Raw genomic sequence first — 25179 nt, forward strand, 5'->3', positions numbered from 1 at the left:
AAAATTCTATGTTTTTTGTAGATATAGACAAGATCTATAGAATAGCTAAAACTATTTTGAAAAAGAAGAATGAAATGGAAGGAATCTGTTTCTCTGGTTTCAAGATTTAACATATAGGTATAGTAATCAATAGTATGTGACTGTGGTAGAAGAATAATCATATAGATCAACAGAACAGAATAGAGAACCAAGAAATAGACCCACACAAATATAGCCAACTGATTTTTTACAAAGATGCAAAAGCAATTCAGTGAGGAAAGATAACTCTTTCAACAATAATAGTGAAGCAATTGGACACAAATCCATAGGCCAAAAAATCAAATCTTACACTGTACATAAAAATTAACACATAATAGATCACAAACTTAAATGTAAAAAGCGAAATGATAAGACTCTTCGAAGAGTAGGATGAAGAACATCTTCAGAATGTAGAGTTAGGCAAAGAACTCTTATATTTTAAACCAAAAGTATGATAGTTACAGGAAAAACTGATATGTTGGAATTCATTGAAATGAAAAGTTTTGGTCTGCAAAAAGCTGACAAGAGGATGAAAAGACAAGCTATAGACTAGGCAAAAGTATTTGAAAACAATGTATCTAACAAAGAACAAGTATCTAGAATTTATGAAAACTCTCCAAACTGAACAACAAAGAAATAAACAATCTGATTAGAAAATGAGTAATCACAGGCAGAGGCATTTCACCAAAAGGCATTTAGAAATGGAAAATAAGCACATGAAAAGCTATTCAACATCATTAGCCTTTAGGGAAATGCAAATGTAAATCACAGTAGATATCACTACACATCTACCAGAATGCCTAAGAGAAAAAAGTGACAACACCAAACGCTGGTTAGGACACAGAGAAACTAGATCACTCCTAAATTACTTGTAAGAATATAAATGGTTCAATTACTCTAAGAAACATTTTGAAATTTTTTTTAAAACCTCACATAGAACTACCATATAACCCAGCAATTGTATTCTTGAGCAATTTTCCATAGGAAAAAAAACTTAAATTCATACAAAAACATGTACACGAATGTTTATTAGTTTTATTCAAAATAGTTAAAAACTAGAAAGGACCCAGATGATCTTCAAAGAGGGAATTGTTAAGGAAACTTGGATATCCTTATCATGAAATACTGCTTAACACCAAAAAGAACAAACTATTGATACACACAACAAGCTCAACGAATCTCCAGAGAATTACGCTGAGTCAAAAGCAGTTAATCCCCAAAGGTTTCATACTAAATGATTTCATTTAAAAACTGTTATGGGCTGAATATGTTTCTGCAAATTTTGTATGCTTAAGCCTTAATTCTACCTCAGAATGTGATTATATTTGGATATAAGGTCTTCAAAGAGATAATTAAGGTAATAAGAGGTCATTAAGGTGGGTCTTAATCTAATATGCCTGGTGTCTTTAAAATAATAGGTGATTAGGACACACACACAGAGTGGCAAGACTAGGCATCTAACAGTCAAAGAGAAGGCTTCAGGAAAAAAACAACCCTGCCAACACCTTGATCTTGGACTTCTAGCCTCTAGAACTATGAGGGCATAAATTTCTCTTGTTTAAGCCACCCAGTCTGTGGTACTTTGTTATGGCAGCCCTAGCCAATGAATACAATAACCTTCCTGAAGTGAAAAAATTACAGAAATATGGAACATATTAGTGGTTGTCAGGGATTAAGAAAAAGAGTGAAAGGGGATTGGGTGTAATTGTAAAACAGCAAAATGAGAGATCCTTGTGATGATGGAAATGTACTGTATCTTGACTCTTACAATATTCATATCCCAGTCGAGATATTGTACTATAATTTGCAAGATAGTACCATGGTGGGGGAGACTGTTTAAAGGGTACAAATGCTTGCTTTGTATTGTTTCTTACCATTCCATGTGTCTACAATTATCCCCACATAGGAAAATGTTAAACTAAATATGAGATATTATGTCAATATTCAAGCAGAAGGGATTTAATAGAGACTGTACAGAAAAATTGGAAAAGCAAAATTATAGAATCTGTAAGAATTGATTTAATTATTGATTTCTAGGCTATATCCAATAAAGCTACAAATCTGAGGTCAGAAAATTGCCACCCCCAATTACTCATCAGGCCCTGGATCAAACCAGTCACTATAGTTATCTCCAAATTTCCAGATCCCTACGTTTGTGCTAGCCAGCAACCATATCACCAAGAGAATGGGCTCTGTCACATTCGTGACCTTTTAATCTCACACCAGTATAACTAATTTATGAAAGTTAATTTATATACAATGGTCCAGATTAAGGAAATCTAGAAAGTTAGTTTTTAAATTTCCAACCTCTCCACCTAGAAGGCAGTTGGAATGGAAATTTTTAGAGGAAATACATATTACCAACTACACTAATACTTGTCTTTTAGGGTCATAGTAAGAATTAAATAATTTTTGTGGAAGTGTTTCCTTAACTGCTAGTCGAATGTTAGTTTCACTTCTAATCTTCACGTCTACATAGCTTGAAAAATTGCCTCTTCTTTACTCTTAGATTTCATTAATGGGAAGGTGATGAAAGTGGGATGAGAAGCCCTTTGTCAAATCCATACATCTGTATACTCTAAAATATAGACTTTCAGTCCTTGGCAGTTTTCCCTTCTCTTTCTATGCTATCAGTTGCATATCCATATTACAACTTGTAACTCTTAAATTCATACTTTTCACTCTGATCTTAAGCTTTGAAATTTCATCTTATATATCAGGTATCTTCAACTAAGATGTTCTAAATGTACTTCATAATTTTCTCCAAATTCAAGACATCTTGGGGAGGGGAATTAGGGACATATTGGTCAAAAACACAACATTTAAGTCCTTTAAAGTCCTTAAATTTAAGGCAAGAGGAATAAGTTCATGAAATCTATTGTACAATATGGTGGCTATGGTTAATATCAATGTATTGTCTTGAAAATTGCTAAGAGAGTAGGTTTTAAGTGTTCTCAGCATAAAAAAAAAAAAAAGTTGGGAACAGTTCATATGTTAGTTAGCTCAAAAAAACTCCCACAAATGCAAGACACCTTGAATTTGGGTTATATGTCCAGTTTCATTAAAAAATGATTCAAAGATTTGCAGCAATATAGACAGTAAAAGAGGTTAAAAATGAAAGTAAGGAGATTTCAAAAATAGATAATGAACTGAAGCAAGTTTATATGCCTCTCAAGATATCACAGTTTTGCCTGTCTCCAAAATCTTGGACCAAACCAAGTGACCTTGTGATTACTTTCTCCACTTTTTCTCCTAACATCTTTCTCAGTCTCTTCCAGGGTGAAGGATGGACTTTGCTGTGTTCTCTTTTGTACATGCCTCAGTGAGATGCGCAAAGCACAACTTGGTCAGATTCACAGAGACTCTCGTCTCCTCTAACTCTTCCTGACTCAGGTGAAAATCACCTCATGTGGCCGGGCGCGGTGGCTCAAGCCTGTAATCCCAGCACTTTGGGAGGCCGAGACGGGCGGATCACAAGGTCAGGAGATCGAGACCATCCTGGCTAACACGGTGAAACCCCGTCTCTACTAAAAAATACAAAAAAAACCTAGCCGGGCGAGGTGGCGGGCGTCTGTAGTCCCAGCTACTCGGGAGGCTGAGGCAGGAGAATGGCGTGAACCCGGGAGGCGGAGCTTGCAGTGAGCTGAGATCCGGCCACTGCACTCCAGTCTGGGCGACAAAGCGAGACTCTGTCTCAACAAAAAAAAAAAAAAAAAAGAAAAAAGAAAATCACCTCATGCAATCTGGTTTACCCAAGTAAAGGCCTGGGTAACAGAACCTAGAAGCCTGGGAAAGATAACACACTGTAGTGAACCAGAGATAGACAAAAAGAAATGAACATTTAATCCCTTTCATTTTCTCTGCCTGCGAAACTGTTCAGGATGGGGTGGGCTTACACATCCTGTCTGAAAAATGAGCCTTATGACCTCAAAACTGGCTGTGTTATATTTTTGAAGCTGTGGTCAGTTGGATAATGTATCAATTTGTATTTTCTCTTCTGCTCTGTCTTGCCTCACTTTTTCATTTCCTTTTCTCCCTTTATTCTTGCAGCCCAAGTACTGCATTTCCAAATAAAGTCACTCACAGTGTTTAATCAGGCTGTAAATTTTAAGAAATCTGGACCAAGATAGTTTTCTCCAAGGGTATCCCACAAATGCAGATCTTCAGAGTGAGATTTTATTACTGGATTACTTGCCTGTCTGTTGGTAAGTGAGATCACAATAACAAAGGGAAGATGATAGTAACTTGACATGCAGTGGTACCACAATCATTAAACATTGGCCTGTGGTTAGTTGTGACCAAGGCTTGGGGAAATCAAATAGGTGCATCATTTGATCACTGTGGAGACAATGATACTTATGAAGATTGTAATTTCAGATGCTTATTTTAATGACATCATAGGTCTTGCAAAATAAAATAATAGGATGGATGCAGCTGCATAAAAGATGCTGTGAAAGCCAGAGATCTTCTGCAGTTTAAAGGAGATTCTGATATGCTGCAGCCGCATAGCAGACAGTGCTTAAACTTAACTCCAGATTATGATCATAACGGTGTCAGATCCTCAGTAGATATGCAATCAGAAGCATGTCTGATGTCAATGCCAGGATCATAATAGGAAAATTGATTAGAATGGAAATATTTGAGTAGAAGAGCCAAAGATCATGGAATCTCCAAGTTCCTCTTACCCCTCCTGGCTGGCAGAGGCTGTTCCTTACCACTTATCAGAGCCTCCGTTTTGCCAGTAGACCAAACAAAGACCTCATTTGAAGTAGGTATCAAATAAAATGTTGCTCGTCTCCTACACTCCACCACCACCTATTGTCTCCAGGCTAACCAGAATCAGGTTTTAGCACATCCCAAAGAGGCTGAAAAATTATCTAAATATCAAAGAAAGAGGAAACCTGGAAAATATGAACTAGCACACACAAATTGAAATGCATGGTTATGGATCCTGAAGGTGTTAGAACAAGAGACAAAAACGTGGAAATTAAATACAAAAAAATTCATCACATGAAGGTATTCACCTATGATTTAGGATTGAAATGTTGGCAAAAATATCTGTAACTGGACAAAATTTTCTGGAATCACTTCTTGAATCCTGGGCATCACAATCTAGAGCAAATGATGTAGAGATGATATAAATTCTTTGATATTATTTTGAAGAAAGTCTCAGATTTCAGTAGTTGAGTAAATTCAGAATGAATCTACTCAGTAATAGCTAAGAACAATCATTCTTTCTATTTGTAGGTCCAGGAGGTTCAGAAGATACTTTTTTAAAAATTAAGGTGGTAGGGGATGCTTTGACGAGGAAAGCATCTGAACTTTGAGAATTTCAGTGATGACTGACCTCTGCAGTCCAGAGGCAGTAAAGGGACTGCCACAGAACTGGGGTATTTAATATCAATAGGGATGATGGGATTCCAGGAGGGCATAGCCTGAAGAGCAGAACATAGCTGTGAGAAGCAAGGAAGTCATAATTACTTCAGGCAATAATGTTTTTTCCTACAGGAGATAAGGTGATGGTTAATCAATCACTATGTTCCTAGGAGTTTGACAGATAGACATCTGGCAAGGATATCCTTCCATTTGTGTAACAAAATAGTCAAGGTCTGGCAAGAAGAAAGTTGACAGTCCTCCAGTGAAAAATTAGAGGCTCCCACTCTTTTGAATACTTAAGTCAGTTTAGAGACCAAAGCCCAGTGATTGAAAGGAAGGCTACTACACTTGAGGGAGGACCCTACTGTGCCACCATAAGTATTTATGAAAGAAATAGTTCTCCAGTTTTCCCCAAAGTGAGTTACAGGCATTTCCCAGGGTAACAGCAAAGTGGGAAGAATGGATTACTGAAGTTTTTAAGGATTGCTAGAGACTGTCATGAGCCAAGAAAGATAGAATGGAACCAAACAAATCTTCAAACAAAAACCAATCAATCCAACAGCAAACAAAAATCCCTCTCACAGTTCTCTTGCTAGAATGGAGTTTATGAATAACAGGTGACAAATGGAGTTTTTCCAGTCATTCTGACAGTTGGTCCAGTAGGTCCATGGAAAACCATGGTGGTATTCCTCTTGTCCTTGAATGCATAATTGGAATACATATACCACCATCTGGAAGGACTCTCGTATCTTGTATTGGTTAGCTGACTTGAATGTGGTAGGAATAGTCAAATAAAAGATCCTAAAATGTCTCCCTATATATTCACTGGTCACAGAGAGTAAATTAGGAGCAATATTGCATAGTTTGAGTACTTGCAGAAATTAGCATCACTATTGAAAGAATTGAAGGCAGCCTGGCACGATGTCTCATACTTGTAATCCCAGCAATTTGGAAGGCCAAGAGGGAAGGATTGCTTGAGAGTAAGAGTTCGAGACCAGCCTGGGCAACACAGTGAGACCTCATCTCTACAAAAATTTTTTAAAAACACCTGGCATGGTGTCATGTGCCTCTAGTTGCAGCTACCTGGAAGGTTGAGGTGGAAGGATTACTTGAACCTGGAGTTGAGGCTGTAGTGAGCCATGATCTTGTGGGTGATAGAATGAGACCCTGTCTCAAAACATGAAAAGCACTGAACGATGCAAGGTAGTTGGTCTCTACCATGTCTCTATTAAAATGTACAAAATGAAGTAATTTAATGAAGAATAATATTTCACCTGGATTGAAAAACCCAGAATAAAGACTGTCTTAAACTTAAGTAATAATGTAGATACAGAATGTTATTAATAAATACCACCAGGTGGATGTATACCAATGATGATGTCAATAAAAGAAATCATTAAACCAGAGAGAAAGTAAATTGTCTATGAAAACAAAGTTTAGAACATACTCTGAGAATATAACATGACAATCATAAAAAAAGAAAGAATAACCCTAAAAGACTGAGAGTCTAAAGGCAAGTAGAAGAACCCAAGTGTATAACCTCTTATATTTTTGTATAAATTACATGGGAGAAATTCCACTATTTACCATAGTCCTAGATACTTCTTTGCCCTGGCCCTTATCTAAATTCTAAGACCTTTTCAATTCTTTTTAAAGTTATTTTCTCAAAAAAGGAAAAGTTGAAGGCAGCCCTTAAAGAGAGAATCAAGAAAATAACAATTGATTCTGAAGTTGGGGAACTGAAGATGTATAGGCTCACAAATTGATTGGTCACATATCAATTAATTATACTTTTTATTTAAAATAAGTTTTATACCAAATGTAGGACTAAGCACAAACTATATATGCAAATTATAAAACTCAGAGTACATGAAATGTTAAAACTGCTTTAAATTTGCTAAGCATTACTAGTATCATCTTTGGAATAACTCTTTAGAAGAAAAAAGTGGCATTATTATATACAAAAAGTGGATGTTTTATGGCCATTATATATATTAAAATTTTTCTCAAATTATTTGTTTTTATAATGATCTATGTTAAAGCCTCACTAATTTATTGAAAAGTTCAAGTGAGATAACCTCAAAAGTGCTTTAAAATGAATTAAGAATAATGAAATTAATACAAATTATTTGCACATAATAGATTTAGAAAAGCCACACTCATATAGTTTGTTTTCCATTATAAGTAAATACAGGCCATCAATTTTTTGACCATTATACATTATACAGCAGTTCCAGGCTCATTTACCCTGGCACCCAACATAGTTCAAATTCCACTTTCCAAGGGAACATACTTCAGATTTCACTCTCCAAGGGAAAACCAACACATTTGAATGTTAACTCCAATCAAGCCAAACCAGAAAATAAATTTGCTTTAGAAAATGCAGTGTTCTTCAAGTCAAACCTGTATGACACAGGAATATCCCTGATATTATAGATTATTTTGCCATCACTCTACTTAACTAGGAACAGGAAGAGAAGGTTGACTGAAATCACATGTTTTTTTTTTATTATTATACTTTAAGTTCTAGGGTACATGTGCATAACGTGCAGGTTTGTTACATATGTATACTTGTGCCATGTTGGTGTGCTGCACCCATCAACTCGTCATTTACATCAGGTATAACTCCCAATGCAATCCCTCCCCCCTCCCCACTCCCCATAGAATGGCAATCGTTAAAAAGTCAGGAAACAACAGGTGCTGGAGAGGATGTGGAGAAATAGAAATCACATTTTTACCTATAGAACAGTACAGCATTTTAAATCATATTTCTCAAGGGCCTTTGCAAAGTTATCTTTAGAAGTTGGCAGTCAAGTTAACTTGAACTCAAATGTGAAATGTATTGAATAATTAAGCATCTAACTATCCATTGCTGACAAGAACATTAAGTTTGTATGTACACAAATAAGTGAAAAAATAGACCAGTAGTAGAAAAATAGCCAACTGTAGCAGAGTTCACTTAATGTAGCTCTACTCTTGCTGTGCTAGTTATATTTGTATGTTAACCTCTTGGGGATTATTACCTTTCAGTAGAGATGTTAACCTCTACTAAAGAATGTTAAACATATTGACGCTTTTATTCATTATTTTATTTGTCTCCCCTCAGATGTAATTTATAAAAATTGATCATTTCAAGATGGTGAAGTTGGTATTGAAATAGGAAATAGAAATCTGGTATTCACTGGATGCATGAAATCGCCATAAAAATATGCTGAGAATACTATAAAATATTATGGTCAGAAAGACTGTAGCCAAAGAGACGTCAAAAGCAACAGCATCTAATGCAATTAGTATAAAACAATACTGAAATCTATCAATAAAAATTAATGTGTCATCTGTGTAATAAGCAAAGAGGTAGACATTAGCCACCTACTACACTTATAAATTAATTTTGCAAATTGAAGTAAAACCAACAATTTGTACTGGGAAATTTCTTTGTTACTAACAACATGCCACTAGTTCAAGAGTTGCTATATCATGTAAAAAATCCCTATAACTAATCCATCTCTTGTTCAACTCTAGCCCGAAAAGGGATGAATGCGTTATGAGCTTCAGAACCCTTCTCTAAGAACTGGGAGCTCCCAAGAAATTATACAGTCTCATTTGGAACAAAATGAAAACTCAATCTACCTAAGAAAGAGTTTCTCAGACATTTCACCTTTGTGTCTGCAGGAAATAAAAAAAAAAAAATTGAAACAGCATTTGTACTCTGTAATTGGTCCAACCTTAATGGAAGGTATTCACTAACTGAGCAGAACACCAAGACAAGCTTTTAGTAAATGGCACATTATTTCATAAAGAGCTCTGCTCAAGGCAATTTATTTGAAACAGGAAGGCTTATTTAAAACTACCACTTGGAATTGTATAGAATCAAATCAATTTCATAGTTTCTTTAATTTTATTGATGTTTCTTCAGCTTTTATATTTTGTACATTTGAAATAACAAAAATATCTGTGAGACGTATCAAATTTAACTCCACTTTAAACTTAATTTTTATCCTTTGAGTGTCTTTTTTTAAAAGAAAAGGTTTGTTTTCATTTCAGGCACTCTGAATATAGCAATAGAAATCATTGTACCAGAGAGTACTCTGACAAATTTTCAGCATTTAATGAGAATGTGGGCAGGAAGCCAAATAACTTGTTCTTCCTGTAGGAAGGTAAAGATTATTATATTATTGGGCAATTATGTTTACAATGGAAAGTCTAGAATAAAGAAGCCTCAATACGGTTTGTGGAACAAACCGTGCGAGAGAGTGGCAGCAAATTTTATGGCAGATTTTGCCACCAGACCTCAATGTGTATTACGCCTCGGGACTAGATCAGCTTTGGAATTCAAACACTTCCTCATTTCCATCTCTGAACACTGGATTGTCATTTCCCTGCAACGAGTATTCCATTTGCCTTCATTTGTAGTTGCAGGGTATTTCCTGGCAATCATTACATTTCCTGTAACCATAAAATAATTACCAAATAATAGCTGATAAGAACTTTGCTTCATTTTTTTTTTTCTGCTAGAATCAAAATTTAGAGAAGCAAAGCATCAGAATCCATTTCCAAAATTTGATTGGTGCCACTCAGAACAAAGACCCATATTCCACTGTAATGTTGATATTTTTGTCTGTTTTTGTATCATGTGTATCTGCTTTATAATTTCCCTACATTCTCAAGTATTAATTGTCAAATGATTTTTAACTGATTACTTCTGAATTAAAACACAATGGTTTTCATTTTGTCTACATGGATTTATAGCTTCATATAGTTGCAATCACAACATTTTATACTTTTAGTAAGATTATATTCATCCAACAAGGGACTATATCCAGAATATACAAGGAACTCAAACAACGCAACAGCAAAAAAAGTAAATAATCCCATTAAAAAGCGGGCAAAGGGTTTCAATAAGAATTGCTTAAAAGAAGACATACAAATGGCCAACAAGCACATGAAAAAATGATCAGCATCACTAATCATCAGGGAAATGCAAATCAAAACCACAATGAGATAGCATTTCACTGCAGTTAGAATGGCTATTATCAGAAAAATTAAAAAAAACAGATGCCAGCAAGAATACAGAGAAAAAGGAACTCTTATGCACTGTTGATGGGAATGTAAACACAACTATTATGGAAAACAGTACAGAGATTTCTCAAAAAACTACAAATGAAACTACCATATGATCCAACAATCCCACTACTGGGTGTTTATCCAAAGGAAGTGAAGTCAGTGCATCAAAGAGCTACAGGCACTCCCATGTTTCTTGCAGCACTATTCATAACAGCAAAGATATGGAATCTACTTAAGTGTCCATCATCAGATGAATGAATAAAGAAAATGTGGCATATATTTACAATGGAATATTATTTGGCCATAAAAAGAATGAAATCCAGTGATTTGCAGTAATAGGAACAGAACTGGAGGTCATTGTGTTTAGTAAAACATTCCAGGCATAGAAGACAAATATTGCTTGTTCTCACTCATATGTGAGAACTAAAAAAGTTTGTTCTCATGGAGGTAAAGTGTAGAGTGACATTTACCTGCGGATAGAAGGGGTGTGGTGATGGGGGGATGAAAAAATGTAGGAAAGTGGATGCAGACATACAGTTAAATAGAAGGAATAAGTTCTAATGTTCAATAGTACAACAGGATAACTATAATTACAACATATTACACATTTCAAAATAGCTAGAAGAGATTTTAAATGTTCCCAACACATAGAAATGATAAATGCTCAAGATGACTGTTATCCTAAGTACCCTGACTTGATCATTATACATTATACACATGTAACACAATATCACATGTACCCCCATAAACATGTACAAGTATCATATATCCATAGAAAAAAGTAAAATTCAAGCTAAAAGGATTATGTGTTAAATATTTTCTATTTTCACATTGCTTTAACAAAACAGAGTGTACAATGATCCATTATATTTATATACCTGTATCATAATTTAGTTAATTGTTTCTCTTCTGTGGAACAAATAGGTGGCTTAAAATTTATGCTGCTACATTTGAACTTTCAAGAAATACATATATATTCTCTTCATGCTTTGCTTCTTTTTTTCTGATAAATATTTTTAGAATATAAGTCGCCAAGAATGAGATTGAATAATAGGATGAAAATTTTTGACATGTATTTTATCATTAATTCTGATTTTTATCATGAACTAATATTTAATATTTTTAACTATAAAATATATACAATATGAAAATAATAAAACTAACATCTAGTAAATACCACTGAGAGTGAATAAATTATAACACTGCCATATTTGATTCATATCTCTATTTTTCTTTTAAATAAAATCTTAGAAATGCTAGGGTCAGCTTTCCAACCCTTCATATGATTGCCTTCAACTTAAGTTCCACCCTAAAAATGGTACTATCATTCCCAGGCATGCTTTTGTGTTTTACCAGATTTGTATGTATCCATAAACAATATAGAGTATGGTTTAAAGAGTTTATGCATATATTTTAACATATTAGTATCACGTTCTTCTTTTTTATTTTTACATAAATTTTTTTGAGTTCTATTCATGTTTGTTCCAGTGGTTATAATTAATCTATTTTAATTATTATGTAGTAGTTTGTGGCATGTTTATTTGTCCATTTTCATAGAGTATTTCATAACATATTTACCCATTTTCATGCATATGTCTTTTTGATTTTATTCTATTACAAACTAATTTGGTAATGATCTTGTTTCTATTTGTAAGCTTGAGCATTTGTACAGGAGGTTCTTCATGATTCATACTTAATGTAATTGCTTGGTTCTTCTTTACCCATAATCTCCCTTAGTGTTATTGGATCTAGTACACCTTGCCTTCGAGATAATATGAAATTGTATTCCATTTTAGTTTTTAATTACATTTACATGATTACTGCTGAGGTTTAACATCTTTTTGAGTATTATGGAATTTAGTTTTCTCCTATGTGCATCACATTTTCATAATTTTGCCCAGTTTTTCCTTGGGTTGTTTTTATTTTTCTTACTGATTCCAAAGGGATCTGTAAATTATTGAAACTAATTCTTTTTTAGTATTGTGCTTTTCAGCTTTTCTTTTCACTTTAATTGTGCATTACATCATATAAAAGTTTTCATTTTAATGTAGTCTTAGTTGTAAATCTTTTTAAATTTGGTTTGTTTTTCCTGTTATTTGTTTAAAAATTATTTATCTCCCCTAACATCAAATGAATATTCTTCACCTCTGTTTTTTCTACAAATTTTCAATTTTGCTTTTCACACTTATGAAATTACTTATAATTATTCAGTTACTAATTAACCTTGTTACTTGCTCAATTTTGCCAACATTTTGAGTTATTTTAAAATAAAATATTTTGGTGTTTTTAATCTCTATTTTAAAGTTTCTATTTAATTACCTCTTGCTCTTTAATGTTATTTGTTTACCTTCTTTACCTTCTCTATTTTCTTCTAATTTCTTGAGTTGGAAAACTTCAAAAAATCTTCAATATTTACTTTTTTCTAATGTAAGCATTTCATGCCAGTTTTTTGAAACTATTGCTTTATACACATTTAACAAGTTTGGACACATTGTATTTTCACTGTTATTAGTTCAAAATGTATTTTAATCTCTATTATCAATATAACTCCTTATTTGGTCTGTGAATTTTTTGGAAGATTGTACCTGATTATATTTTAACCCAAATGTATTGGGAAGTGTGTGTTCAATTTCTATTAATTTCTAAACTTTGATTACTTCTATGTGACTCAAGAGAGTGATGTCACCAAAATGGTGGAGTTGGGTCCGGTGTGGTGGCTCACACCTGTAATGCCAGCACTTTGAGAGACTGAGGCCAGCAGATCACTTGAGGCCAGGAGTTCGAGACCAGCCTGGCCAACATGGTAAAACCCTGTCTCTACTAAAAATACAGAAAGAAAAAAAGTTAGCTTGCCCATGGTGGTGCATGCCTGTAATCCCATCTACTTGGGAAGCTGAGGGACAAGAATCACTTGATCATGGGAGGCAGAGGTTGCAGTGAGCTAAGGCCGCACCACTGCACTCCAGCCAGAGTGATAGAGCGAGACTGTGTCTCAAACCAAGAATGACAGCAACAAAACAACAAAATGGTGGAATAGAAGCAATCTGGTTTCACCCTCCCCGCAGAAAACAAAACAAAACAAAATCCTGTCCAGTGTCAAAATTATCACCACCAGTACTCCAGAACTCAAAACTGAGGCTGTGATAATCCCTGAGCCACAGAGAAGTAAACTGCATGGGGAGGGTAGAAGAAATGGACTTTTCCATGTGTTACATGCTTCCTACAAACTGTCAGGCACTTCACAGAAAAGTTCCCCTGGAGTTACTGTCTCTGGGAAATGTGATATTGCAGCAGACAGCTGGTTTCCCCATCATCTTGGGTTCCTACACAGAAAAGCTGGTTTTCCTTCAACCCACTGAAAACAACTTGAGTGCCTTTAGGGAGAGGAACCCCTAAAGGGTTGCTGGAAATAGACAGTGGAGGTGGGGTTAGCAGTCCCAGTGCACAAAACATGGGCACTGCTCTCCAGCTCACACAAAGGAGATGACAAATCAAAGAGGTAATGCAGCACTCAGCATGAACCCCTAACCAGCCTCTCTACACAGCCAGGGAATCCCCTTTGGGTTCCTCCCCCTAACCCCAATTCAGCACAAATGGCACATCAAACTTTGGTAAAAGCTGAGGCAAACTTGAAATTAGGGCACAATGTAGTGCCAACAAGGAGGCAGCAACTTAGGAATAAGGGAAATCAATAGTCAAACTGCATAGATACTCTAAACATACATACACTAGAAAGGCCAAACTAACCCAGACTGGAAAAACAGGAATAAACAACTAATCCTTCAGTGCAAAGACATCAACAGGTGTCCATTAGAAACAACAGTATACAAGGAATTATAACCCTCCCAAATGGACAAAGGCAGGAGCCAGTGACCAACCCAATGAGACAGCAATATAAGAACTCTTAGATCAATAATTCAAAATAACAGTTTTGAGGAAACTCAGAAAATTCCAAGATAAAGCACAAAAGCAATTTATCAGAAAGATTTAACAAAGGGGTTGAAATAATTAAAACAAACAAACAAACGGAATCTTGGAAATGAGGAAAACATTAGCTGAAATGAAAAACTCATCAGAAGGTCTCAACAGCAGAATTGATCAAAAATAGTGAGTTTGAAGACAGACTATTTGAAAACACACAGAGGAGAAAAAAAAAAAAGAATGAAAAGGAATGAAGAATGCCTCTGAGACCTAGAAAATATATCCCATGGAATACTATGCCGCCATAAAAAAGGATGAGTTTGTGTCCTTTGTAGGGACATGGATGCAGCTGGAAACCATCATTCTTAGCAAACTATCACAAGAACAGAAAACCAAACACCGCATGTTCTCACTCATAGGTGGGAACTGAACAATGAGATCACTTGGACTCAGGAAGGGGAACATCACACACCGGGGCCTATCATGGGGATGGGGGGGCGGGGAGGGGGGAGGGATTGCATTGGGAGTTATACCTGATGTAAATGACGAGTTGATGGGTGCTGACGAGTTGATGGGTGCAGCACACCAACATGGCACAAGTATACATATGTAACAAACCTGCACGTTATGCACATGTACCCTAGAACTTAAAGTATAATAAAAAATAAATAAATAAAAATTAAAAAAAAAAGAAAATAATCCCAGTAGAACAAATCTGAGCCATTGTCTTTCAAGAGGGAGTTGAGAAAGAACAAGGGTTAGAAAGCTTATTCAAGGAAATAATAACAAAAATCTTTCTAAACCTAGAGAATGATATACATATCCAGGTACAGGCAGGTCAGAGATCACCAAACAGATGCAACCCGAAAAAAACTACCCCTAGGCATATAATTCTATGTGATCCAGTTTCTTGAATATTTCTTATGATATGTCACGTAACCTATTACTTGGTAAAGTTTTCCAAGTGTCACACGTACACAGTAGTCAGCAATGCTATTTAACAAGTGTTTCTAGATCTTCTCAGTTGTGATGAAGCTTATATTGCCTGTATCCCCTGTCTCGTAATGACTGTGACTCGATGCTTAATTGCATTGGCATGTAGCAGTAGCTTGAAATATATTTTCACTAACCCAGCGAGAGTTTGGGTGTTTTTGTAACTGCAGGATTATCAGCCAATGTTAATGTGGTGGATGTGGGGTGATATTAGAGGCCTAGCAGTGAGAAAGGTGACAATCCATGTTGCATATAAGCAAAACACTTAATGAAGATGTTATGTGCTATAACTTGCTTAAATATGTATCTAATAAACTTGTAGCACTACAAGAAGTATTTGAAAGTACAAACAATATTGGCACATATTGATCTGTATTGACTGTGCTTACCTAGCTATTATGAAAGAGACCCAAAGAATATCTGCTTTTAAAAAGTATGTGTTATCTCTTCATTTGGTATAGGGTTTTATATCACTGAGTCAGATTAACTTACTACTTGTTTTTGAAATCTTATATATCCTTATTAACTTCAGTCTAGTTGATTATTTAAAACTCCATCACTATGGAGTAAATATTTCTTGAAAAGAATGTAAAAAGTATCCAGCATAAACATGGAACAAATGAAATGTAATTAAAATTACAAACTTCTGTCAATCAAAAGACACCATTAAAAGAGTGAAAAGGCAACTCTGAGTGAGAGAAGATATTTGCAGGACAAAGAAAAAACAAAACACACAAATATTCTTGCAAATCAATCAGAAACAAAAGTCAAACCAAATAAAAAAATATAAATGATCTTTTACACCCCCCACCCCAAAATGATATCCAAATAATCAATGCACATTGAAAATAGTCCTAGAAGATATTAGTCATTAGGGAAATGCAAATCAAAACCATGGTAGCATACCTATTATACCCTAAAAATGTTAAAATGAAAAAGATGAAAAACACTCTCACATACTGCTGTTTGCAGTGTGAATTTGTTCTTTGCAAGACTGTTTTTGCAGGATCAACTAAAGCTCAAAATATGTGTAATCCTATGACCTGGCTATCTCAGCCACACTAAAGAGATCTTTGAGGATGCCAGCTTTATGTGAAGGAAATTCATTCAATGCAGCAAGCTAAGGCAGTTACAGGCTTATCTCATTGGTCCTCTCTTCCCTTCAGGAATAACTGTTCTGCAATGCTTGGTGTCTACTACCTTAAAGTCATTGTGTTAAATATTTAACTGCTTTTTAGTTGTTTAAAGTAGAAGGTTAAACTGATTTGTATTAATCATCCATCTCAGCTGAAAGCAAATGTTGTATGGAAGCTTTTGTTGGCTAACCACGGGGCCATTTCATCTTCCTGCTGGGTCATAGCACATGGAGCTGCACTTGTCCTAGTGGTACACATCTGGTGTGATGTCTGACTCAATTCCAAGAAATTTTGCCTATAATCTGAAAGATGTTTAAACCGTACATAATTGGTTTGTTGTGTGTGTGTGTGTTTTAGTGTTTTCTTTCTTTTTCTAGGAGGTAGACAAGAAATTGTTTTTTCCCTTTACATATTTGATTTTAAAAAAAACTTCTTAATTAAAAAATTAACTGATAAAGACGTAATTCCTAACATATCTGGATTTCAGTTTGGGAGTTTGCAGTGAGACCCCATATGTGAACTTGCTTTTCTTGTGTTTTTACACATGAAAATGATACCAGAAATATTAATGACATCAGAAAATGCTACTCTTGCATATTGTTGAATTTTATGATAAGCTCATTAAAATGCTTTGGACTGCTTATTAAGATGCTGTAGGAGTAAAGCTGTTCTTTAACTTAAAATTTTTATAAATATGGGCACACTAATAAAGTGTACGATGGCTTAAATGTAAAACAACTGTAGTTTAATTTCTCTTTTAAAATTGTTTTGGTTTCTTTGTATCTTATTTTATTCAGCAGAGAACCAGATTATGTAATTTGTTTGATATTTTGTTGCTGTTGTTTTTGAATTTGAAGACAGTGTGTGCTTAACTAGGGAATCATTAAACAGCCATGGAAATTTATAGTGACTCACATAGAAACTCATTTAAAAATTCACTTTTTTTTTTTTTTTTCAAATTTTACCCCTCTGTTTTTGGCTGTGAATGGCAAAATGATTTAGTAGTTGAAGTTAATTTTTGGTCCACTCTTACTGATTTCAACTCTTCTTCCTCACTTTTACCTTTGAGACAGCTAGTGCCTCATGTGCCTCTCCAAGATACCCAGTTGTGGCATCCAGTGCCACAGTAAGCAGGTATTGTCTTTTTCTATTCTGTTTGTTTTCCTCAAAATTGTATACAGTGAATCTAATAAGCAGAGATAAGTTTGTGAATAGTGTGCAATAATGGTTTAATGCAGGGATATAGGGTCAGCAACTTTTTTCCTGTAAGGGGCCAGATAGTAAGTATTTTCAGCTCTTAGGTCTTACAGTTTCTCTTGCACCTACTCAATTCTGCCTTGTGACACTAAAGCAGCCATAAGCAATATGTAAGTAAATAAGCATGACTGTGTTCCATTAAAGCTTTATGTACAAAAGTAGTCAATGGGTTATGTTTGGCTTGTGGGCCATAATTTTCTGAACATTAGTTTAAAAGGTTATGCTTCCCAAAGCTGTATGCTGGGATTTTAACACATGACTCAGGGAAACGCTATAACTCAATGTCAAAGGTGTATTTTAATGGTGACAGTTTCAGGTTCATTGGTAGAACCGTTGTTAGTAATACATTTTTAAGCCATTCAGCATCCAGCAAATTGGATAATTAAACAGCAGATGCCAATGAAATGTACCTCATGAAAAAACAGTTTATATTTACTATAATCACTATATAAAAGTCTAACACTCACTGAAGTTCAAAAAAAGCAATTCATAAAAGAATAATAATTGATATTAATCTTTCCAAGCATTGTCAGCTGATGATTGTGGTAGTTGGGAAACTTTAAAAATAACAGAAAGTATGTAGTGATCAGATATTAGAGTTTGCTAAATTATTTGGATTCCCATTTTTAAAAAGTCTCATTGTTTTGCAAAATGATTGTCTAATGTGGACATGTAAAGTCCAAGTTGCATGAGTGGAGAAATTATCTTCCCTAAAATATCCACATAGAAATCAATATATAAGTCACAAGTCTCAGTTAGATAGAGGAACACAAAAATAACTTTCTGTTAACTAACTTCAATGAATAATTGCAATTTTCTTTCTAACAAAGGAGCAATTCTTTCTTGGTTAATGTTTCTGTATCTGGGGCTATATGTAGACAGTAAAATTACATTTATTTTTGCAATTCTAGCTTGAATAGATGCGTTAACTTTGGAACCTGTCAGAAAAGCATGGGTTTTCAAATACGACTATTTTATTAAAAAGTTGTATGATGAATTTGAAGACTCTTCTACAAAGGACAGGTCCATGGTTTCAGATCATTTTTGGAAAAAAAATCAGTTAACCAGTATTTTCTGCTATACTGTCATTTGTAGTTCTTTAAGTTTCTTTGTGCATGTAGCATTGCAGCTGAGATATATTTGGCCATTGTAACAATATTCTTTTCTTCACTAAACCCAGGTAACTTAATAAGTTTCTTGAAACTACATAGAAGAATTGAAAGTATTATTAAAACATTTACAACATCTTTAAAAAAAAGCATATTCAAAGATTTCAGTGGTCACTCAGCAGGAAAATTTCATTGATTTTGCCAGTATGATTCTATGAGCTTTCAAAATACCAGGCAGGTCAGGATATCAGGTAATGTTTCAAGTCATTTCACAATACTTTTAAAGCTGTACATTTAGTCTTGAAATTACTATAATCCTGACTTTTATTTTTCCTTAATAATTCATACCTTCATTTATTCAACAAACACATTCTCAACCTACTACACGTTAAGATTTGGGAAATCAGTGATGAACAAGTTAGATGAATTTTCTGCTCTTATAAAATGAGCATTCTAGTTGTCAGAAACAAACATTAAACAAGTATAGAAATATACCTGATGAGTTTAGAATATGATAAATACCATAAGAAAAACAGGCACATGACATTACAGAGTGAGTTACTGAACCCAGTAGTACCTAAAAAATGAGGGACCCAAAGATTCCTTTACGAAAGAAAAGTGCAAATATGAAGTAGTATGTCATTACTCTTCATTTTCTAAGGATATTTCCTAAAAAAATAAGAATTTTCTAAGGAATTATGGCTATTTTATGACTGCAATCATCTGAAGGAGAATATAAAATATTTCAACATTTTAAACTCACAATAAAATAAGTTACACTTTCCTTTATTTTTTAAGGCTTCTCTAATCTGATGGACACTCCCGCAATGATGCTTCATATTTTAACTTTAAGAAACCCTAAGATCCTTCACTCCTATGCTGCTGTCAACGGGCGGCTAAGAAGCACAGAGAAATAGGCCATACAAAGTCTACCTCTCTGAACACTCTGGTTTGTTGAGATGACAGATGGTTAAGTCTCTCTCTGACATCAAGAGATAGAGCCTAAGTTATCATGGAATTGTTTCTTTTGGAATGTCAAGTTTACGTGCACCATATCACTCTTCTAAAATGGCCTCAAGATTCAGGGTCTCATCTCACTTTTGATTTAACTGCACTCCATATTCATCCATGTGTGAAAAATGGTGGTCACACTAGAAAGCTTGTGCTTACTGTTTCCTTGCGTATCTGAATACCTGCATCACATTCAAATCTAACTTACTGCCTTAATTTGATAGCTGAAAGAAACACTGAACAAGTCACACTCCTGCAAGGGCATGAAACATAGAATGGCAAGTATATTCACTAGGATTGTATTTTTCTACAAGTAACAGACAACCTGGCAAATGGTGGCCTAAATTACTAATCAGTTTATTTTATTCTTGTACATAAGTTGGCAAACCATGATTGGTCTCAAGGAACTATCAAAATTCAATTTCCTTCAAGCTTTCTGCCTAGCCTTCCTTCACATGTAGCTTCCATTCTCCAGTTTTCCCCCTGTGAACCTGGTAAAAAGGGGTATCAATGTTCAAACCCAAAATATAAATAATTATTCAGGAATATCTTAACCAATTTATTTCATGTATAGTTTGTAGTTTTATAAATGCACAGCTTTGGGAGGCTGAGGTGGGCGGATCACGAGGTCACATCGAGACCATCCTGGCTAACATGGTGAAACCCCATCTTTACTGAAAATACAAAAAAAAAAAAAAAAACTAGCCAGGCATGGTGGCGGTGCCTGTAGTCCCAGCAACTCGGGAGGCTGAGGCAGGAGAATGGCGTGAACCCGGGAGGCGGAGCTTGCAGTGAGCCGAGATGGCGCCACTGCACTCCAGCCTGGGCGACAGAGCGGGACTCCATCTCAAAAAAATAACATAAAATAAAATAACAGCACAGAAGTAATATGTGATACAATTCCCTGAAAATGTATCTTTCAGTAAGTATAAAGTAAAATACCTGTGATAAGCAAGCATGACCGTGGTTGAATTGGCAGTGTATTTTTTATTCATAGTTCTTAATAATAGGCATTTTCTTTGATGTGTGTATGTGTATGTATATATGTCCTATCTTGTGCTTATGTAGTCTTGATTAATTATTCCAGGCATCACAGAAAGCGATTGATACTTTTGTTTGGAATTGAAAAATTGCTTTGCAGTTCATATAAAGCAGGTAGCTACCAGGAGTTTAAGTAACAAATATAAAAAGATTAACTATCTGGAGCAATTCTCAAAGCCTTTACTATGTGAATGCACATGCAGAATTTCCAAGATGACATTATAGTACTCAGCATTTTCCATGATCCATATTTCACCACGAACATTTTTTCTTGCAGATTATCTTACTGAGATATCTTGGAACATGGTTTGAATAACATTGCTCTAACTTCTTTCACGTCATGAAGCTCTAATGTATTTTTTAATATTTTATACACTGCACTATTTAACAAAGGAAAAGATATCATATTATTTAATTGTTTTACGAATGTATGTCATTTTCCTCTACAACTGCTACAAATTGGCACTTAAGTTAGAAAGCTATTTTATAATATATTTGTATTAATCTAGAAGGCTTAACTACACCTAGATTATACAGTAGTTGCTCAATAAATAGAATCATAAACTAACTTCATTTCCAAACTGCACAAAAGAGTCAATCTAGTAATGACTGGTGGGGGTGGGGCAGGATAGAATCATTGCTAGGGCTCTTACACGAACATCATACGTATCACTTTTCTGTATTTATCACTCCATTAAGTCTGTTCAAAATCAACCTTCCTATCTAAAATGACCAAGAATTCAAATTGAATTCTTTAGATGCATATGTGATCCGATTGCTTGTTCTATTTGATTCACACAGACAACAATCTGTTTTCTTTCCAAATTGTATTTGTTGTCATTATTTTAATCTAGCATTTTGTTTCAAGTTATTGGAATATTCTGAATTATATAGGAGGTTTATACAATAACAAACAGTTTAAGAAACAAGTCGAAGTATCACTCTGCCCAGCCTGAACATCCCTTTTAGCCATGTGTCTATTTCTTTTGGACCCCAATTTTAGACAGTGAAATCTGTGGTTTATTCTTTTAATTGTTGCCATAGACTCACTGAAATGCCTGCTATATACATGCATGTTGGACAATGAACTTCATAACTGACATATTCATCAGAGAATCAGGAGGAGAGAAGGTGATCACTTAAAAAGAAAAGCCTAGTTTGTATAAGATGGATGTTGATCAGGTGCTCTCCAGCATCACAGTTACATTCGTTCTGTTCAATTAGGGTTGCAGACTAGACAGAAAATGTTTTGTAAAAGGAAATATCCACCGTCTTTGAAGCACTATTAAACATAAATTCTTTCCAAAAGTATTTTTAAAAATTACAGAGAAGGCCGGGCGCGGTGGCTCAAGCCTGTAATCCCAGCACTTTGGGAGGCCGAGACGGGCGGATCACGAGGTCGGGAGATCGAGACCATCCTGGTGAACATGGTGAAACCCCGTCTCTACTAAAAAATACAAAAAACTAGCCGGGCGAGGTGGCGGGCGCCTGTAGTCCCAGCTACTCGGGAGGCTGAGGCAGGAGAATGGCGTGAACCCGGGAGGCGGAGCTTGCAGTGAGCTGAGATCCGGCCACTGCACTCCAGCCTGGGTGACAGAGCGAGACTCCGTCTCAAAAAAAAAAAAAAAAGAAAAAATTACAGAGAAAATACAAAATTATGTGATTCATTTTTTATTATTATAAAAAGATACACTTAGGCCAGTAGTAAAATTGTTGAGTTTCTTTCTCCTAATGGTTAATTCACCATATAAAATATATAATTTATTCACAGTGGCTTATTATGAGATTCTAATTGCCTATTTTTCCAGAAATGGTGAACAATCTGTCATTTAAAACAGGGAGCAGAATAGATTAAACATGAAGGGAAAATATACAAGCAGTGAGGCCCTCAACTTTTTCAGCACTGTTTCGGTCCGTCCTCTTTTTCTCTCCCTCTCCTTCCCTCTGTGGATTTCTGTTCCTTCTATCCCACACTTTTCGTTCAGAACTGTTCATTTTTCTTTTTTAAAATGACAAGGGCCATTCCAGGCTTATTAAGTGGAAACTTGACCGATAGCATTGAAAAGGTCACCTGTAATTCAGGCTACAAGTGATAAAAATTTAGGGGTTAAGATCAACATAGACTGGGAGGAAAATTGAAAAAATAGAGGTAAAGATTTATAGACATGAGGCTATTCAAAGAAGACCTAGTGCTTCCAGTTGCTGAGAAATCAAATTGATGACCAGAAAATAAGATCAGATTAAGAAATATGAGGTTGGTAGGGCCTCCTGAGGCACAGTCAGGGGACACTGAAATGTATTTTTAGTGGATTATGAAGGGTCTGGGAATGGATAACTCTGAAATCCTTTTACAGTACATCACAATGTGTCACATATTCCTTGAGAAACTCAATTACCAAACATCCCAGACAACATGAGTGGCTCCACTTGAAGTGAGAAAAACTTTAAAAGTGACATGAAATGTTAAATTGGCTTTAGGGTTCAGAAAAGTATTTTATGTAGGTATACACCCTGATTTTCTTCAGCACAGAAAGCTTATATTTATAGAAAAGGACATGTTACCTGTGGGAAAAAAATTAAGTAGACTTTAAAGAAATATTTAAGGATTATTCTGAGCCCTTAACATGACTAGACATACATTTTTATTTATAATTATTTAAAGTATCTCTATTTTATTGTTCCTCAACTTTAATTCACCCAGGAGAGGTGCTTAGGAGCTAAATGAAAGTAAACAATTACAAAAAATGTATGTTTTGAAGAATTTTTTATGAAGTTGGGGGGCAGGGAGAGTTTTTCTTAAGGGAAAGAACAAAATAGAATTACTGAAATAAATATTAGAAGAAAGAAATGAATTCACTGTATGAGCAATAATGTACTGGAATAAATGCAACAAACACTTTTCTTCAAGCATAATTGCCTGGGAATAATAGTAGATAACATTTAAATTCAAATTTTATTTTGTGAAGGATAACATTTAAATTAAAATTTTTTTGTGGAAGCAACTCTCTTAACTATCTGTGCTAACGACAGCTCTATGATAGAAGGAACTTTGTTTATTATGCTTACTATGCAGATGCAGAAACAGAGAAAGGAAGAGGATTAGCAACTTTCCCAGATCTGAGTTGAGCTGAGGTTTGAGTCAAGGCAATGTTACTTTTGGGGCTTTAACAACTACATTTTATTGTCTCCTAAACAGATGCTTCCTTTTCTTATTTAATAAGAATAGACCTTGGAGGTCTGGATCTGGACATGAACAGACACTTTTCCAAAGAAGATATACACATGACCAACAAGCATATGAAAAAAAGCTCTATATCACTGATCAAAAGAAATGCAAATAAAAACCACAACGAGATGCCATCTCACACTAGTCAGATTGGCTATTATTAAAAAGTCAAAAAATAATAGATGCTGTTGAGGTTGCAGAGAAAAGGGAACACTTATACACTGTTGGTGGGAGTGTAAATTAGTTCAACCATTGTGTAAAGTAATATGTGAACTCCTCAAAGAGCTAAAAAGGAACTACCATTGGACCCAGCAATCCCATTACTGGGGATATACTCAGAGGAATATAAATCATTCTACTATAAACACACATGCACACAGATTTTCATTGTAGCACTATTTACAATAGCAAAAACATGGAATCAGCCTAAATTCTCATCAATGACAGACTGGATAAAGAAAATGTGGTACGTATACACCATGCAATACTGTGCAGCCATAAAAAAGAATGAGATCATATATTCTGTGGGAACATGGATGGAGCTGGAGACCATTATCCTTAGCAAACTAACGAAGGAACACAAAACCAAATAGTGCATGTTTTCACTTATAAGTGGGAAGTAAATGATGAGGATTTATGAACACAAAGTAACAACAGACACTGGGACCTACTTGAGGGTAGAAGGTAGGAGGAGGGATAGGATTAGAAAAAATAACTGTTGGGTACTTGGCTTATGTGTGAGTCCCTTGTCATACTGCTATAAAGACATGCCTGAGACTGGGTAATTTATGGAGAAAAGAGGTTTAATCGACTCACACTTCTGCAGGCTGTACATGTACAGGAGGCATGGCTGGGTAGCCCTTAGGAATCTTACAATCATGGCAGAAGGGCTAGGGGAAGCAAGCAAGTCTTCACGTGACAGTAGAAGAGAGAGAGAGAGAGAGAAAAAAAAGTGTGTGGGGGGGAAGTGCTACATAATTTCAAACAACCAGATCTCATGATAATTCATAAGAACAACAAGGGGAAA

The 25179-nt window shown here is 35.1% G+C and overlaps 2 long non-coding RNA genes across 5 annotated transcripts in view; one reads left to right on the forward strand and one right to left on the reverse strand.

The window, feature by feature from the left end:
• Positions 1-25179, reverse strand: part of LOC105475461 (uncharacterized) — a 143351-nt gene that overhangs the window by 62404 nt on the left and 55768 nt on the right. The window lies entirely within an intron of this gene.
• Positions 2957-24353, forward strand: LOC139362529 (uncharacterized). Of its 2 annotated transcripts, none has more exons than XR_011621653.1 (3): positions 2957-3411; positions 4069-4223; positions 24123-24353. It is a non-coding gene; the product is annotated as an uncharacterized lncRNA (long non-coding RNA). The 2 variants fall into 2 exon arrangements; XR_011621654.1 differs by lacking the exon at positions 24123-24353 and adding an exon at positions 17582-17642.

This window comes from Macaca nemestrina, chromosome 4, assembly GCF_043159975.1.
Source record: "Macaca nemestrina isolate mMacNem1 chromosome 4, mMacNem.hap1, whole genome shotgun sequence".
In the NCBI taxonomy this organism is placed as follows: Eukaryota; Metazoa; Chordata; class Mammalia; order Primates; family Cercopithecidae; genus Macaca; species Macaca nemestrina.